The sequence below is a fragment of the Orcinus orca genome, chromosome 11 (genome assembly GCF_937001465.1).
Source record: "Orcinus orca chromosome 11, mOrcOrc1.1, whole genome shotgun sequence".
In the NCBI taxonomy this organism is placed as follows: Eukaryota; Metazoa; Chordata; class Mammalia; order Artiodactyla; family Delphinidae; genus Orcinus; species Orcinus orca.
The window spans coordinates 94,440,874-94,453,980 of NC_064569.1; the positions used below are offsets into that span (position 1 = coordinate 94,440,874).

Sequence of the window (13,107 nt, forward strand, 5' to 3'; positions counted from 1 at the left end):
TGTCTTTCTCCCTTAATGTGATGGGGTCTCCGGGGCAGCCCCAGCCCCCTGGCTTCTCCTTCCCTGGGCTTCCTGGTGCTGCTGGTCCCCCAAGAGGTTTGGTGGAACAGAAGGGACGAGGACAGGGCTCTGAGCCCGGGATCCAGTCTCGCTTGAGCTTCTGAACTCACGGTGGAAGATGCAGCGAGGACGGCTGGGGGCTGGCTGCTGTGGCCTTCCTGGCGTGGCCGTCCTGGCCCGTCCCTCAGGCCCCTGCAGTAGACTCTGAATGCAGTAAGGGCAGAATGTGACCCTGCCCTTTTGAGAGCCCTTGTGCTGAGGTCTCCTTTCCCTCCCCCAGCAGCATCCTGGCAGGCTCTGCCCTGGGTGGTCCGGGCCTCCTTGGCTGTCGCCTGCTGCAAGCCCATCTGGCAGTTCTGCTCACGCCTTTACCTGAGGCGACTCCCTCCCGTTTTTTGCCTTGAGTTGCAGCCCAAAGTAGGGAGAGAGAGAGCCTGGCTGATGTTCTGGTGGTGCTGGAGGCTGGGCCCTATCACCAGGAGCGTTTGCCCTCCTCCCACCCCAGAGATGGCCCTCAGTCCCTTCACCAGCCGGGACTTATGTGCCTTCTCTAGTTATATGTCAGCCAAAGACCAGGCTTGGCCTCCTGCCAAAGTCAGACTGTATTGAGTTGCCTCAGCCTCCCTGGCTTCTTAGGGACCTGGCCTAACTGCCATGACGCCAGGCCAGGAAGACCAGCTGAAAATCGCACACCACCCCCTCTTCACGCATGTGACTGAGAGGACCTGCGGAGAGAGTTCTTGAATGGACGGCCGGGAAACTGCCGAACCGCAGGCTCTGTGGCTGGCCTTGCTTCCGGCCGGGGGCTGGAGGCCTGGAGAGCCGGGGTAGCTGGCCTTGCTTCCGGCTGGGTGCTGGAGGCCTGGAGAGCCGGGGTGGCTGGCCTTGCTTCCGGCCGGGGACTGGAGGCCTGGAGAGCGGGGGTGGCTGGCCTTGCTTCCGGCCGGGTGCTGGAGGCCTGGAGAGCCGGGGTGGCTGGCCTTGCTTCCGGCCGGGTGCTGGAGGCCTGGAGAGCGGGGGGCTGGCCTTGCTTCCGGCCGGGTGCTGGAGGCCTGGAGAGCGGGGGTGGCTGGCCTTGCTTCCGGCCGGGTGCTGGAGGCCTGGAGAGCCGGGGTGGCTGGCCTTGCTTCCGGCCGGGTGCTGGAGGCTTGGAGAGCCGGGGTGGCTGGCCTTGCTTCCGGCCGGGGACTGGAGGCCTGGAGAGCGGGGGTGGCTGGCCTTGCTTCCGGCCAGGTGCTGGAGGCCTGGAGAGCCGGGGAGGCTGGCCTTGCTTCCGGCCGGGTGCTGGAGGCCTGGAGAGCGGAGGGCTGGCCTTGCTTCTGGCTGGGGGCTGGAGACCTGGAGAGCTGGGGGCTGCAGTGCCTGAGAAAGCACCACACTCAGCCTCTCTCAGCCTCCTGCTTCTGAGCCAAACTCTCGTCCTCACACCTTTCCTTCTGCAAAACCCTGGGGCACCAGCAGCACCTTGGGGCGGGGCCTCGGTGCTTGGGTGCTTGCTAGGGCCTGACGGGAGGGGGAGCAAGGGGACCAGCGAGCATCCTGAGAGGAGCCTGGCCTCCCCGCTGGGTGGTGGGAGGGGCAGGGGAAGGAAGGGTGAACCTGGTTCTTGGGGGGTGAGGGACCCTGACCCACCTCCATGAGCGTCTGTGAGGATTAAACCCTTGCTGGGAAGTGCTTCCTTATGCACCAAGGCCTGGCGATGTGGCCCTGCTTGTTCTGGAGGGGAAGGGAGAGGGAGGTGGAACACGAGGGGCAGGGGTTACACCTCAGCTCAAAGTGTTTGGGTGGAGAGAGCACTCTTGGTGAGCAGAGTGGACACCTCTGGGGCAAGTGGGGAGGCCAGAGGAGGGGACCAGCTCCTAAGCGATTGTGCCTCGCCTGCGAGAGAAGCAGGCTCACGTAATCCCTTCCCATCTCCTGACCCAAAGCAAGCCTGGTTCCTCCCCTGCCTTCACATGCAGGAGGCTCTGGACTGGAAGTTCCAAGTCGCTGCAGCCTTGAGCCTGGCTGGCCGTCCTGCCCCGGCTTCTCCCTGCACCAGCATGGGGTCATTCTCACTCTCTTCAGAGAAACCAAGCAGGATGGGAGACCATGTGTTAAAAAGGAAGCAACGCAGTGTCACGGGAAGAGTGCTGGCCTGTGAGGTGGGGCACCTCTCCCCTTCCTTACAGAGGTTTCAGCGAGGTGGTCTCTGACCCCCTCCAGCTCTAAGATGCTCGGGAAGAGACGAGAGTCCAAAGGTGGCTGAGGATCCTGAAGACCTCAAATGCAGCTTGTCTGCCTGAACTCCAGCCCCTCCGTCCTGCCTCTCGGCTTCTCACTTTTTAGTGCGTCTGCCCTCTGTTCCAGCACTTTGCACATGCTTTGTGAAACAGTCTCTCTGTCATCAAATCTCAAGGGGACATCTGGCCTTCCCAGTTGGATGGCAAGTTCAAGGATGGCTCATGCCCTTGGCCCCTCTGCAGCAGCTTCCACAAGGCTGGTAACATCAGAAGGGCTCCAGGAGGAACAGGGGTGAAACAGTACTCTGGGTGCGGGGCCTGGCTTCGCTGGCCCCATCTCACCCCACCACCAAGCTGCCCACTTTCTGAGTACGGCCTCTGTAGGTTGAGAGCCAACAAATGGCACAGCTCCTTGAGGGGCCGACCTCAGATGAGCAGAGGCACTTGAGGGCTGAGACCCCAGGGCTGCTGCCACCCTAGACCTCGCCCCGTAGGAGCAGGAAGCCCAGGACCCCTGCACGGAGCTGGGAGGCTTTCCCATGACATTGGCAAAACTTCCCAGGCTCATCGTCAGCTGTCCTTGGGGTATGGTTAGCCCTAGCCCTGATCCTTCAGGGGTGCTTCTGAGACCGCCTCTGCCAACAGCAGTATCCCGTGCCTGTTTGGACCCTAATAGAAAAGCTGGACCACAAAGGCAGCCTTGAGATATGGAGGAAACGGGCCCGGGGGGAGGGGAGGGGTTACGGGGGAGACTTTTTTTTTTTGCTATGATGCTTTCCTCTTTTTAATTTATTGAACACCTACTATATGCTAGTCACCGTGCTAGATGCCTCCCTCAGTCACCTGCAGGTTTCAAACTAAGAAAAGCTCAGGAAGAGGCCCTTTACAAAGTTAACAGAAAGTTCTCCTGTGTATTTGGAGATGGAGCCTCACGAAGTTGTGTGATGAGCCGCTTGGGTCTTACCACCCCCGTTTTTCAGATGAGGAGGTGCATTGTTCTCCCCAAGTCCCACAGCACATAAAGTGCAGATCTAGCCTGCCCCCCCAACTCAGGGTTTCCTGCCTTCAACGCCAGTGACACTTCAGATACAAAATTCTCTGTGGGAGGAGAGGCTGTCCTACACATGGTAGAATGTTTAGCAGCGCCTCCGGCCTCTTCCTACCAACTACCAGTAGCACCGCTTCAGATGAGACCGCCAAAAATGTCTCCAGACATCTCCAAGTGTCCTTGGGGGGTAGAATCGCCCCAGTTGAGAAAGAGCTCTTTGCATTGAGCCCTGAAGGGCCACGGGCTCCTGCCTGAGCTGCTTTCTGTGCTTACATCCTGCAAAACAGTTCTCTTTGACTGATCTCTTCGGCCCAGAGAGGCTGGCTGACTTGCCAAAGATTTTGCTTTCTGTGACTGACACAATAGCATCTTCCGTCCTTGTTCTGGTTACCTTGCTTAGCTCTTGCCCGCCTTGGACTCTGCGGAACAGGTATTTTTATATGCACACATCTGTCTTACTCCACCCAGAGCCCTGCCACGTTTCCTCCCAATCTGTTCCCCTTCCTTCAGTCCCAGTTAAAGTCCTACACAGAGAGTACCCTTGGACATTGCCGTGTGTGCCCAGCAGTGTCCCCACCTCAAAAGGCAGCCAGGGCCGACAGTAGAGAGACTTCCACGCTCCTCAACGCAGGCCAGGTGGGGATTGCTACTTGGGGTACCACAACCACGTTCCGTTCTGACAAAGCCCCCTTAGCAGCTATTGAGCCCTGCCGTGCACCGTGCATATAGTTTATCACCTGGCTGTGCACCACCGTCATTCCTCCCTGCCTGGAGGACCCAGCGGCTGTCCCTGTGATTGTCTGCACTGCTGTTCCAGTGGCAGGAGGTCTGGTACAGAACAGGCATCCCGGGCTCAGCGAGCTGAGCCAGACCAAGCTTGAGAGGACGCGCACCTTAGGAAGGTTGAGAGGTGGCAGGCGCAGATGTGAGAGTGTTCTCGGGGCGAGTCATCGTTGGATCAGCCAGAAGGCTTTGAAAAGTTAGGCAGGCCTGAACTTCTCACCCCTCCTCAGCGAAGCTTCTGCCTTCCCAGCTCCGAACCGAGGAAGGCCCTGCTTCTGACAGCTTCTGCTGCTTCCTGGCACGACAGATACCCATTCTGTGCCTGGAGACCAGGACACTGTCTTTCCGCCTCACTATCGTATCCACAGTATCTGCTTAATAACGACTCGTTAAATGATTGAACACTTGACAACCATGTGATACAGGGAATAAGTCAGGCTAATCAATGTGGACGGTGTCAGAGGCTCTGCCATTGATCATAACCCTTTCACTTTTGTTCCTGACTCCTGAAATTGTACATGGAAGCCAAACAGGATTTAATTTCTTAAGGACTTTGAAGTCCTTCCTTATCAAATCCTTTCCTCCAGGAAGGCTTCTCCTTTCAGTGCGTGTCCTCAGCAGACAGTCTTCATCTCCCAGCCACCCGGGTCTCCAGGCCTCTCTGGCTGCTCACGGATGACCCTGTCCGCATGCTTCTTTCAAAGGCTAGCACGAAAGCAGGGGAGGAGGAGATGGGCCTTGAGGTAAGGAAATCTGTCCAAAGTCACTCAGCAAGTCATGAGAAGGGCTAGAACCTGGTTATCCGGACCCTCTAGGAGGGCACTGTCACTGCATCATGTGGCCTCTCCAAGTGACAGCCAGCTGGAGACAAGTTTTCATCAGAAAAGTGGCTAGAAGGTAGGCACTGTCTGCAGCCACTATAAAGCAGCTCTAGGAACAGATGTCCATGTCATAGGGATAAGCTAGGACCTGCCACAGAAGGCAGCAAGTGTGTGGGGAGCCTGGAGGACGAAGGGAGGAAAGGGCAAGACAGGCAGTATGCCTGCAGAGGCTACGGTCCTCTGGGCACGAGCAAGGGAAAAGCACATCCCATCCTGTGCTGAGCCAAGAACCGTGCCTGGTGACCCTTATTTCCTGAGTGCAGCGTGGACACCCTGGCTGGTCTCCTCCTGGAAGGCCTTGGAAGTTGGGCGATTGAACAAGGAGAGGCACTTCACTGCAGTACTTGGAAGGCTTTATACATTTGTTCACTCAGCAGATACTGTGCACTAGGCCTGGGGATGAACGGTGAGGCAGGCCATCGCGGATTTAGGGCAGCGGCGGTGGGAGCGGGGTGGGGGGGGGTCAACCTGCTTGCTGTGATCTTAGCTGAGGCTTGCGGCAGCAAGAGGACAGTGCAGAACGGGCAGGCTCGGGCTGGATTCCCCACTCCGCCACATATTAGCTAAATGACCCTGTAAGCTGCTCCACATCCATCCAGGTAAAATGGGGATAATCCTGGTACCACCCTCAAGAGGCCCTGGGGAGTAAAGCCCTCAGCACAGCGGCTGACGTAGAGGAGGAGCTCTGTAAAGGCTGCTGCCTCCGTTGTGTTACATGGGGGGTTATCACTTCCCTCTCGGGACATTCTCTTCTGGATTCTCTACCCTGCTCCCTCCCGGTAAAATGGCCACTTTCATGTCCAGTACTTGGCACACCGGCCTAAATGCTCATCCACCTGGAAGAAGTTAGGAGGCCCAGGTTTTGAAAGAAAGATGGAGAAAATTCCCAGAGATGCCACTTGTGAGCCCTCGGCTCAGCAGGGCCTGAGTTACGCCGGTGCCCGCTGACCCCCGCGGCCCCCCCTCAGCTCTGTAGGTCTGTTATCAGGGGGCCTGGAAGAGGGCCACCGCCTTATCCGGTTGTGCAAAAGCCCCAAACTTTTCTTGACTGATAGTTTTGGGTAAAAATAAACAATTTTTGTGTGTTTGGAGACTCCTTCATATATAAAATACGAATTAAACCCAAACCAAACAAATAGCACATCAGAAAAGCCTGCCGACCCGCGCCAAGCCACCGGGCTAACGAGCCAGTCCTGAACCCCCGTGCGGCTCCAGACCCTCCTCAGCTTTCTTCCAGCCCTTTCCGCGCACTCGCTGGCGGCGGCGACAGCCGGCGTCTCCCCGGATGGACCGGGAGGAGCCCCAGGACCGGCGCGGGTCGGGGCGCAGAACCCGAGGCTGCGGGTCCCCGCGGAGCGCGGAGCTGAGAGCACGCGGGGCGATGCTGACACCTGGCGGCCGCTCGCAGCGCCTTGCTTTCGTCCTCAGGGTAGAGATAGAAGGCAGGGGCCAGCGCTCGGCAAACTTTCTGTAAATGGCCACATAGTAAAGGTTCTAGGCTTTGGGGACATGCGGGGTCTGTCACGACCGCTGCTGCTGCTGCAGCGCTAAAGCCCACCAGTACGATGCGAGTGAGTGGGCGTGGCTGTTCCAGTGAAATTTTGGGGACGCTGAAATTTGAATTTCGTCTCATTTTCGTGTGTCACAAAATATTATTCATCTTTTAATTTTACCACCCATTCAAAAAATGTAAAAATCATTCTTGGTCAAGAGCTGTGCAAAAACAGGCAGTGGCTGGATTTGGCCCGCAAGGCCGCTGGACCCCTGGCCCCCGGCCACTTTCCTCCAGGCTCCCAGCACTAACCCCCAACTGTCACACCTGGGACCCTTCCCTACTTTGCCACTGTCCTGCCAAGAGGACTCCCCCAGTACCCCACCCTCAACCAGACTGCTGCCGCTGAGCCCTCTTCCTAACAAATTCTGGAGTTGTTAGTTTTCACCCATGCCTATGAACAATCCCCATGGCCAGGCCGGGGCTGGGTCTGACTCTACACAGGGTACTGAGAGAATTTAGGGGGAAGGAGATGTGGGTCTGGCTTCTCTGTTCCAGAGGCCCCTGAGAGGAAAAGGGGCTTGAACTGAGCTTTGAAGGGAGTGTAGACCTCGGAACAGGGGACAGAGAAAGGGGCATCCGAGGGCTGGCAAACTCGCTGAGGAAGCAATGGGCATGGGCCCGCTGAGAGGCTACCAGGAAGTCCTCCTGAGGGGACCCCCGGGAGGGAACCATCCTTCACGGTATGAATCTCACAACTACTCCAACCAACAGGTGTAAATTTTCTCAGCCCTACCAATTAAAAAATGCGACCTCGGACAGTTACTTAACCTCCCTCTGCCTTAGTGTCCTCATCTGTATCTACCTCATAAGATTGTTATGAGGATTGAGTAAGTCAATACCTATATAATTACAGCAGTGCCTGGCACTAGGGCCAGCTTCATGGGCATGCAACTTGCGGGCTCCCATGGGCCCTGCACCCAGGAGGCGAAGGATCCCACATTTGGTTTAATGCTCTGCTGTTGCTGTCTTGAAATTCTTAACAATTTTGGAACAAGGAGCCCCATGCTTTCATTTTGCACTGCCAGTCCTGCCTGGCATAGCATGTGTTTACAAACTTGAGGTTTTATTGTTATCTTAGAGTCTAGAATAACAAGTCGGCTTCAGTACACTTACTTTAGAAATGAGGAAACTGAAGCTCAGACAGTTTATGTGACTTGCACACGATCGATCACACAGCAAGTGGCCTGCAGAATGACGGCTGGGGACGGAGAAATGAAAATCACGATCTCAGAGGTGAAGGCAGGACAACGACCCAGCTCTCCACCCCCACTCTCCACCCCCCACCCCCCACCACGACAGCCCCGGAAGGCAACATAAGGAGAGGAGAGAGAGAGACTCCATAGAAGGAGCTTAGAGAGAGAGGGGATATGAAAAAGAGCATGAACAGTTGTAGAGGTAGGAGGGGAGCTGGCTATTTTGAGGAACCAAGAGAAGATTTTCAGAGTAAAACATAGTGGTGAAGCCATGGAAACGAGGACTAAGAAAGTCTCTTGGATGTTGGCCACAAAGAGGTCATAGATGAGCTTAGAGAAACGAGTTTCAGTAGAGAGTTAGGGCTGGAAGCCAGGATACAGAACAGCAGTGGTGGATATGGCCACAGGGCATTATTTAAGACACTGAGAAAAGGAAAAAGAGGGGAAAAGGGCAGGCAGGCAGGAAGGAAGGCTATTTTGAAGGGGGTGGGAGAGGAGCCAGATCCCAACTGGATGCTGAGGAAGGACCATCAGAGGCAGTAATTTAGCCAGGAAGAGGTGCGCCTCTTTCCCTGAGTCTGTAGGGAAAAGAGCATGGGGTTGAGCTCATAAAGGCTATGAGGGCGACTGTTCATTTGGGGGCTGGTTGTCTCTCCAGCGGCACTGTGGCAGTTCCGACGTAGACGCCTCTGGGAAACATAGCAGCATGGAAAAGAGCTGACTCATTGGAGGCAGAGGGCCTGGGTTCAGCTTTGAAGTTATTAACTGTGGCGACCTGGGGCAAGTTAGTCAGCCCTTCAGAGCCTCAGTTTCCCTACCTGGAAAATGGGGATAACCATGGTTGTTGTGAAGGTTAACTGCCATGATCCATGTAAAGCCCTCAGTACAGTGTCTGACACACATCGGTGTTCACGAAAGGGTAGCTCTTATTAACAGCACATCCTGTTCTCCTGTGAACCTCCTGGGGGTCGAGCGTTGGCCAGCACACAGGAGGGGTCCAGTGTTTGCTGCTTCCCTAGGAGCTTTTCAGGAAGTGTGGTTGTAAGAAATGAGAGGTGGTTTAGAGGCAGCACAGCTTCTGTCACAAGGGCTTTGTTGCACAATAAATGCTACCAAACGTAATAAATTCTTATGAGCGTGTCCTCTGTAATCAGCACCCTCTAGAAAGTTCCCCTCCCCCAGTGCTATTGGCCTTGGCTGTGGCCACACCCACTTCCCAAGTGAGCCAGATCAGCTGTCAGCTGTCCTCTTGTCTTCTGGATTTAGTTCTTTGACAGGGAATCTTCCCATGATTATAAGTTTGAGAACCAGAGACTGCATTATAAACACTTCCAAATGTCTCACAGAAATGAGAGGCCAGCGCAAAGGGTAAAGGGAGTTCTCCTGTGCCACAGAAATCAGAGCTGGAGCCGATCCAGCTGGCTATGTCACCCCAAGCTTGTGGGTCATTGCAGAATTGTTTGCAGAAATTCCCCTTGTATTGGATTTTGTCCAGGCCAATGCAATGTGTTCAGGGATCACAGAACAATCTCTCAAGGGAAGAAAGGAAGGCCTGTTGCTTGGAATGGCTTAGAGCACTTTTGGTAGCCATCCAAGGCAGCTATCACTCATTAAATCTGCCTTCCCCTCCAGCAAAAAGCCAACTGTATAGAACACCACATATAGAGCTCTAAGAATAGTATAGCGCTCCAAGAACATACTGCACTTGGCCTGCATACGAGTGTGCAGGGCTTGGCGAGTCTTTTTACTCTCAAAGCTGGGTGTGTTGTAACAAACAAACACAAAATATTTACCGCAAGTAGAATGCAGAGAAGAAACGAGAAAGAGAGCAAAGGAGAGCACCCTAGCATGTCATTCTTTGACCTGGGCTGCCTTTTCAGGGCAGGAATGGACTCCACAGCCACCAAAGCAGCCTGTAAGCCCTCGGGCAGTGAGTACTGCAGCCCCCTCTCCTCCCCACCATGCACTGACTCCACACTAGGCTGAGCAAGCCCCAAAGTCCTGTAACAGGTGATAATCTGTCATTTGCTGCGACAGGAAGTTGAAACCATCATCCTCCACGATAAACATTTAGTTGATTTATTGGCTTTCTTCCCGCAAGTATAGAAAGTGAGAACAGGTTCCATCCAAAGCTGCAGTTCTGAGCAATGAGAGCTATCAAAGTACAGACAAGACCCTAAACCACACCCCACTGTTGTTGGAAGAAATCCATGTGCGGGTCTATTCATAAAAGAGTCTGGGGGCTTCCCTGGTGGCACAGTGGTTGAGAGTCCGCCTGCCGATGTAGGGGACACGGGTTCGTGCCCCAGTCCGGGAAGATCCCACATGCCCCAGAGCGGCTAGACCCGTGAGCCATGGCCGCTGAGCCTGCGTGTCCAGAGCCTGTGCTCCGCAATGGGAGAGGCCACAACAGTGAGAGGCCCGCGTAACGCAAGAGTCTGGGAAGATACTCTCCTTAATGGCGGTTGGCTCTAGTAGTGGGATTTGAGGGAGATTTTATTTTCTACTTTAAAACTTTCTGTATTGTCTGAAATCTTTACTCAATGTTACTTTTATGATCAGAAAAACAGCAATCTTATAGGAAGCACCGGCTTTGGCCACTCCTGGATATTCCTATCCTGCTCCCTGGCCCTAGAGAGCGAGCATTGCAGGTCACCGCACATCCCCAGTCTCTTGCCTAGGTAATCACAATTCATCCTTTAGTTCTTGTAGATGTCACACCTTCAGGGTAGCCATCTTTGTCTCTCCAAGATTGAGTCCCATGTCCCTCCAAGCCATCTGCACTGTGTTTACCTGTTGGTCACCCCCACTAAATCGAGGTTCCTAAAGGCAGACGTGTTTTATTCATCTGTGCAGCCTCTGTACCTTAGGAAAGTGCCAACTAGCTCCATAAATATTTACTGAATAATTATTTATTGGGGGAACCTTATATAATCAGAGCAATTCGAGACATACAAAAATGAAAAAGAAATCATTTGTTTTCAAGGAACTTTAAACTGAGTTGGGGAGACAGGTATGTCCAACAATTAAACTATAAAAACTAGTTTAAGGGTTAAAAATAGAGTTACAAACAACCAACTATGAAAATAAGGAAGTTTTGGGACACTGACCATTTCTCATTCTTTTTGTTTTCTGGTTCAGAATCCCCATATTGGAATGCTAGTATGGGGTATGTAGTTATAAGGATTCAGGTTCTTAGGACCTTTCTTAGAATTTGACTCATGAATTTTCTTCTGTCCTTCTGCTGGCAGTTGCCCTAGGAATACCTGCCATTTAATCTTAATTGATGTTTGTGAAACACTTATCTTCCTCTACTGAAAGGCTATAAGTGTTGAGCGCTATTACTGTGTTACAGTGGTTGTTTTATTATTAAAGCAGTGCCAATGCGGTTACACAACAGCTTGGATCAGGAGAGGAAACAAGGGCAGTGATCCCACTGAAGCTACAGGGGGTGGAGATTTGGGATGGTAAAATGTTAATTACCCGAGACGGAATGCAGGCTATCATCCAGCACTGTGCTCCTGGAGATCATTTCAGTCCCAGAACCTGGGGCCGGCTCTCTGGCAGTGGGTCCTAAGCATTCTGCCCTCCCCTGGCTGGAATGTTGGATTCACTTTGCTGAAAGCGGCCACAAAGAATCCAATGGCCACAAGCCAGGAGCACTTGTCTTGCACAGCATCAGGGGCTACTCTGGAAGCTATCCAGGAGCTGAAGGGCTGTTCCGTTTGCATACAGTAAATTATTTATTTCTAAACCGATTTATTCTTTTTCTCTCTTTAGACTCTCTTCTTGTTTCTGCCTCTTGAGGACTCTCTCAAAAGAGAGTGAGCTGGAGATGGATGGGTGTGGGTCAGGAAAGTAGGCTTGAAACTGAAGGCTGGTAGAAGTGTCCATTTATTTATAAAGCCGAGAAAATGAACATAAAGGTAGATAGGCTTCTGGTCAGGAATCACCAAGACTGTTTAATTCAGGGTGGGGAGGAATGGGTGCTGGAGAAGAGGATGCAGTGGAGGCAATGACAGCCTATTCCATAGCTTTAGTCCCCAGCAATGTCACCTCGAGAAACTGAGGAACTTAGGTTCTGATTGAAAGCTTTTGAAGATGTTGGGTTAGCTGATTGGGTACGATTCTAGGCTAAGGGAAAGGCACTAAAGTACAGTGAAAAGAGCGAAGGCTCTGGAGTCAGACAAACCTGGGACCAAATGCTTGTCTACCAACTACATCCTATCTAGGTGACCTTGGGCAAATTTCCTAACCTCTCTGGAGCCTCAGTTTCCTAACTGTAAAATTTAGAGAACGTAAAACTCACAGGTTCAACCGATAGTCCTTGTAAAGAACTCTGCATGGTTGGCATAAAGCGGACATGCAATAAATGGTAATCGTTACTATCGTCAACCACAGGCCAAATGACGGGAGTCATTCAAACTCCCTAGCAAACAATTAACCACAGCACAGCGAATCCAGATCTGACCGACGCGCCTATTTGCCCAATAAGGTACCAGGAAAGAACTCAGTGGAGACAAACCAATGGCATTAGCCCTTGTTGTCGGACGGACTTGCTTGCTGTTCCACCAATAGTTTGAAGATTTGACTAGGGAGTGACACGCTGACAGTCCAATGATTCACAACGAGCCCACACTCAGCACTTCAGCGGGGATAAATCAAGGAGCCGGGACGTATAGATTCCGTTATTAGGCAGTACTGGACGGAGAGAGGAGCTTAGGGGAAACAGCGCGAGGGCGAGACACTAATGAGCTAATAAAAGGAAAAAGACGATGGTTGCGCCAAGTGAGCTCGGCCGCCATCATGCTCTAGTTTCCCCTTCGCCTCTCCGAGTCCGCGACCGAGGAAAAGGTCTCTGGGATGCTGAGGGGGTGTGTCCCCGAATGATTGGCGCAGACAGCTCAGCCAATCGTAGCTCGTCAAACGGAACGCATTTGACCAATGAGGGGCGACGGCAGCTGGGAGAAATTGGAGGGGCGGAACGGCAGCTTGACGGGCACAAAAGCCAGCCAGTGAGGGCCGGTAGCATCCTCCCTGCGGCCAATGGAGTGGGGCTCTGGGCGGGCCCCCGAGTGTTTGTGTTGTGGTTTTGGGGGAGGGAGGCGGAGGGGAAAGTTTGTTTATTTTGTTTTTAGTTTCTGGGGTCCCCGTGTTTCTCGGAGGTGAAGCGGGAGGGAGTGACCCCCCCGAGCCCCTCAGTCCCTCTACTACGTCGCCTCCATAGCCTGCAGAGAAGCGGGGACCGCGCGCATCGTGGCGCATCGCCTCACAGCGGAACGCCGCGCACTTGGAGCCGGCACGGCTCAGTGGTAAGTGAGGACCGACGGCCACCGCCGCCCTTCCCCTCCCCCGCTCACCGCCC

At 53.7% G+C, this 13,107-nt stretch overlaps 1 protein-coding gene across 8 annotated transcripts in view; it reads left to right on the forward strand.

Moving 5' to 3' along the window:
- Positions 1 to 12,432: 12,432 nt before the first annotated feature.
- TNRC6B (trinucleotide repeat containing adaptor 6B) overlaps positions 12,433 to 13,107 on the forward strand; it is a 251,404-nt gene continuing 250,729 nt past the window's right edge. For 4 of the 8 annotated variants that reach the window (XM_033404923.2, XM_033404928.2, XM_049693900.1 and 1 more), the window contains exon 1: positions 12,433 to 13,054. The gene's annotated coding sequence lies outside the window, so the exon portion shown is untranslated. The remainder of the gene's footprint in view (positions 13,055 to 13,107) is intronic. The other 4 variants (XM_012536632.3, XM_049693904.1, XM_033404929.2 and 1 more) reach the window with 3 other exon arrangements.